The sequence below is a fragment of the Pinus tabuliformis genome, chromosome 6, assembly GCF_031772625.1.
Source record: "Pinus tabuliformis cultivar Carrire ecotype Pingquan chromosome 6, CPIR1, whole genome shotgun sequence".
Lineage (NCBI taxonomy): Eukaryota > Viridiplantae > Streptophyta > Pinopsida > Pinales > Pinaceae > Pinus > Pinus tabuliformis.
The window spans coordinates 1,246,791,480-1,246,797,479 of NC_142292.1; positions in this window are offsets into that span (position 1 = coordinate 1,246,791,480).

Sequence of the window (6,000 nt, forward strand, 5' to 3'; positions counted from 1 at the left end):
ACTTTGCCTTTGCCATTTCCTTTTCCAATTTCCATAGCCATTAAGTAATCACCAGTGATCCCCATCACTGAGTTTTTTCCCAACATTCATCTTGAAATACGTGTCCCATGACCTTGGTTATTATTTTCCTTTATTAACTTTATTACATGAATTTTTGACCAAGGTTGTTACAGAACCCTCCCCCTTGGGAGAAACCGTCTTCGATGTTCAATGACACCTACAAGTAGCAAGACTACTGAAAAGAAAAACGTACTACCCATGGAGCTTTATAACTTAGCTCATTGCAATTTTTACAATAAACAACCCACTGAAAAGAAAACCAACATGACAAACATAGCAACATGACAACCATACTACTTATTAGATCTTTATAACACAACTCATGGTGGTATTTACATCCATAAACATATATACATATACCAAAATTCTTTGTGTTAACCGACAAAGAATGAAGGATACATAGCCCACATATGATCAGCCATCTCCCATGTAGCTTCATCGGGCCCAAAGTGCTTCTACTACACTTTAACCTACTCAATTGCTCGGTTCCAGAGCATGAGCATCTTTCTCTACAAAATGCACTAAGGTTTCGACTGTAATTCTCCTTCTGGATCCACTTGCAATACAGACCAGTTAATCACATGATCAACATCTTTAACATACTTCTTAAGCAATGACACATGGAAAACATCACAAACTTTCACTGTCGGAGGCAATGCAAGTTTTTGTAGACACTTCAAAGCTGCTGTAGGCCATTTGGTTACATACAACAATATTATCCTAAGAGAAGGACCATATTGGTTGGGATGTTGATACAGGAGCCCTATTATTTGGTACCCTCCTGAAGGATATTGTTCTGACTATGAGTTGCTTGAAGGAAAGGAAGAAACAGCCTTTGCCAGTTTGATACAACAGCACGGTTTTAGGTCTGATAAAGAAACATGTTTTCTAGCTTACTCTCTAACTGAACTACATAGGAACTACTTGTTTTTCATGAGGACATGAAACAAGGTAAGTAGGGGAGTATGTTGGGCCGTACAATGGGTATAATTTTACTCTTGATTACACTGTCTTTTTCCTTCTTTATTTATGCATTTGTGCCCTGATATAGTAAGATGTCGATAAAACTTCGATGAGAAATGAATAAAATCGCTTTTGATACGGTTCGACTAAGCAAAGCTAACTTTTATTGTTTTTATGCAGAAATTGGCAAAGGGAACAACTGTTGTTTAGAAGATGGAACAACAAATGCTAAATAGAGGAAAAGGAGTGCATCTTATGTGGACGAATCAAGGAATAGATCAAGAGGATCAATGCAAGTTGAAATGCTATCTGATAATAACATTTAGTTGCAAATCCCTCAAGATCTTATCTCTTTTACTTCTTGATTATAAAAGGGAACTTCTCACCCTTTTGAAGGAGAGTAATTTCATATATACAAGTGTAATTTTGAAGAAGACAACGCATTGTAATGACATTTGAATTCGATGATTATTACATGAATTGAGTTGTTGTTCCCTCGTGATATTCTGAAGTAGTTAAGCAGTATTTGCTAGCGGCTTGGGCCCGGTCATTGGTGGATTCCACTGCTGTTCCTTGTCTTTTTACTTTTCCTTTACTACAAGTTTAGTTACTCTGCAATACATTTTTACGTACAATTTACTTTCATTGGTGTGGAATTCGTGTATGTATTTCATTGCTTCTTAATTCTACCAATCAATTTCATTTGCTTATGTTGTGGATTGAATTAATCACTAGGAGAGGGTTATTTCTGGTTCATTAAAAGATAGAAGCGTTATTGATTGAATTGAATGCTTTGTTCTTCCGCAGTAGTTTAGAATCAGCTAGAAGAGCTTTGTTATTGCTACAGGCACTCAGTTCATGCAATTATAATTAGAATCTCTTGATTAAGATTGAGTCTTGTTTAAGATTAAGGTTGAGTTTTGATGCTTAGATAGATTATTTTTCTTGAAGTTACAAGCTTGAGGTTGATGATTTAATTTGTTTACTCTTGTATTGAATTTAATAAATTATCTCCATTCATTACTCTCCATAGATATAGCATTTTCACATATTGTGTACACTCTTGGAACAAAAATACATACCCATGTTGATGATTAATGTGAGGCAATTAAGAGTTTTTAAAGACACCTTATAACCACCCAACATTTTGGCACCATTGCCGGGGAGAGTGTTTTCATTTCACAGAAGAGTGATGTATATTTGATAGTTGCTGCTGGGAAAGAATTGGGTTTTAAAAATGGAAGGTAAGAACCTACGTACGGGTAAGTAAAATGCTTGATCCCTCACTCGCTTTTCAGCACAATTAGGTAGGAATTGAAAGTAGAAATAGAAATTTGATGTTTATTTGCCATGAAAGAATTGGGTATTAAAAACGGAAGGTAAGAACCTGCATACGAGTAAGTAAAGTGCTTGCTCCCTTGCCCACTTTTCAACAAAAATTGCTTAGGAATTCAAGTAGAAATGAATGTTTTTATTTTTGTATGAATGAATAATAAGAAAAGAGAAGAAAAAGATATAATTCCTCCATCCAAGTCCGAAAAATCCAAGGGATTGGTGACCCTTGGACGATCAGCCTTCATTGACGACATCATAAGAAAAGCTAAGTCTCAGTCATCAGTAGAACCCCGAATAGTTTCCACTAGAAATCCTACTATAACCCTTCATGCCATAGGATCACCATTTGTAGCTAATGCTGAGATTCACAGCAGAACTAAAGGGTCTAAATAGAGTTTTCAGAATATTGAAAATTTGCAGTTTAGCCCTTTACAAGAAGGGATTTCTTGCAACCTACATGAAGGAGGAGGAGAAACAGGTAGTACTAAATTATCAAAACCCAAATCTCCTTAAACAGTGGTTGAACAGAGGACCCCCAGTATTCCAGACCAAGGAAGTGCTGTTAAAATCATTTTACAAGTCTCTTCTAGCCTTCCGAGGAAAAAATCTCCAGCTCTGGAAATCCCTGAAGAGTATTGGCATATTTTTGACCAAATGGCCAATAATCAGTTATAGCCTCAAACCTCTACACTAAAATATCCTATCGTTGAAATAGCTGTTAATGCTCCCATGAAAGCCATCCCGCTACAGAATATTCCTACCTTTCATGGGCTAACTTCAGAGGATCTCGATGCATTCCTTTTTGAATTTGATGTTTTATGTAGAGGTTATGATTACACTATTGACCCCCAGAAACTGAAGCTGTTTACTTCTACTCTGAAGGGAGCAACTCTGCATTGGTTTATGGGGTTTGGTGGAGGTACAATTAACAACTGAGAACAAATGAAAATAGCCTTTCCAAAAAAATACCAAGATTTTTGCCGAAGTAGAGAACTGAAGGATGAAATCTTTCAAATGGTAGCCAAGACTAATGAGACTCTTGAAGAATATGTAGAACGTTTTCAATATAATCTACAAAGATCTCCTTATGCAAAACGACAATGATTAAATGTATGAAAGACCAATGGGTAGAAACATTAAACTTAATGGGGAAAGGGGATATTTATTAAGAGGATTTTGACAATATTGTACAATTGTGTATCATGTGTTCCAGAGGCAATACAAGGCTGAAACCAATTGGGTGCAATGCGATCACTAGAGATAATAGAACATCAGAAGGGAGCATTACATGAGTTGAAATTGGTAATTTGCTCGAAGATTTCAAGACTGATATCTTGGGGACCTTGACAACACAATTGGATATCATGCAAGCCAAACAGCAGCAGGCTAAAGCAGAACAGAACCTGGCTATTTTCTGTCCATGATGTAGGAAGAAACATCATCATAGAGAATGTTTGCTAGATATGATACAGACATGTGCCATTTGCACTAAGGATCATACTATGAAAAGTTGTCCATCGCTTCATGGGTTAAAAGTGGTCTTCAAGGAAGCTAAGGAGGAATTGGAACCAGTATATCTAATGAACCAGTGCCATCAATGGCAAGCACGACTGACAGGTATGCCTACAGACCCTTCTTCATTCTTTCCTTCCTCACAATATAATTCTCAACAGTATTCAAGGACAGCATGGCAGAACCAACCACCCTTCTCTAATTGGCCACCTCAAGTCTTTTCTATGCCATCATGGCCGAATCAATCAAATTGGTCAAATCCCTCCTATTCTCCACCATTCTGGTAGAGTAACCCCTATCCCTCGCAATGGTCCCCTTCTACCTCGCAAAATCAGAACTGGCAACCGAATTGGCAACGATCCACAAACTAGCCTACTGGAATAGTTCCTCCGTCTCAATCAACCTTACCAGCACCTTACACATTGCAACAAAATCCTCAATCTAATATACGACCACAACTCCCAGCCCAACCAAATCCAAATCCTAACAATAGACCCATCCAATCCGTACAAATTATTGAGAGTTTGGACCCTGAAGTTGAGACGAGAGAATGTAATGAACTTAAGTTAAGATGTGGATGCATGATTATTCTAGAGGAGGATAAAAATCTGCAACCTGAAACCAAAGAGACATATCAGGGTAAGCTTTTGACTGTAGATAGTTAGCAAACAATGCAAGGAGAAGATATAGTCAGGCAGAAGGATCTCGAGCAAATCATAACTTCTTCTCTCCCATTCCCAGAAAGATTGATAATACCTCAACCAATTGAATATCCTGATTTTGATCTTCTGGGTGAACTCAAGAATATCTGTATAAAAATACCCGTCCTCCAGGCTATTCAAGACATTCCAATATATGCCAAAACTATTAAAGAATTGTGTATAAAGAAGTCTGTGAGGAAAACAAAAATAACCCCAATTATCCATGTTTTCGAGACTTTGTTTGATTTATTATTAGGCAAAGAGACACCTGTAAAATATGAAGACCCAGGAAACCCCATTGTCACAATCTTGATAAATGGATGTCTTTTCCCAATTCTTTAGTTGATTTAGGGGCAGCCATTAACATTCTCACAACAACAACTTGCGAAATGCTTGGCATCACAGCCTTGGAACCAACAACTACCTTGCTGGAACTTGCCGACCACTCAATCATTAAGCTAGAAGGAACATTACCAGATGTGATGGTTTCTGTAGACACTTGGGAATATCCAGAAGATTTTTTGATTATTAACCCTAGGAACTGGCTAGATGGACATCCCTTAATATTAGGAAAGCCTTGGCTAGCAACTGTTGATGCTTATATCAACTGTCGGATAGGCAGTATGATCATAACCTGAGGAAATGATGTAAAGAATCTAGTCTTATAACCTCCCGCTCAGCCAAGCCTAACCATTGTAAAAACTCGGAAACAACTTGTAACATATTTAACAGAAAATATTCATTCACCATTGACTGTGGTAGATGCCCTCGAATTCAAAAACCAAACAGAAGACGATGTCATTAATACTTTTATCAATCACCCTGCTATGATGTCTAAATTGAGATGTCACTTGATTAAAGCAGTCCTTGACAATGAAATTGAAGGAGATTCCCTGAGAGATATCAATGACCAACCAATACCAACAACCACTGTCTATAATAGCAAACCTATAGAAATCGAGCCAGGGAAGATCCTGAACATCAACAATAATCTGAGTAGTGACCTGCAATAGAAACTTATCCAAGTCCTTAAGAAATACAAAGGGGATTTTGCATGGGACTACCCAGACATGAAAGGGATTGACCCTTAGTTATGCATGAAATCTACACTTAAAAGGATGCAAGACCCATTCGAAAACCACAGCATAGATTAAATCCTCATCTAAAGGATATTGTGAAAGAAGAACTTCAAAAATTATTAGATGTGAATTTTATTTATCCTATATCTGACAGTAAATGGGTCTCCCCATTAGTCGTTGTCCCCAAAAAGAATGGAAAATGGAGGGTATGCATTGACTACAGAGAACTCAACAAAGCAACACAAAAATACCATTTTCCCCTTCCATTTATCGATAAGGTCCTAGATACACTGGCAGGGAAAAAATTCTTCTCTTTCTTGGATGGCTTCAGTGGCTACAACCAAATTCAG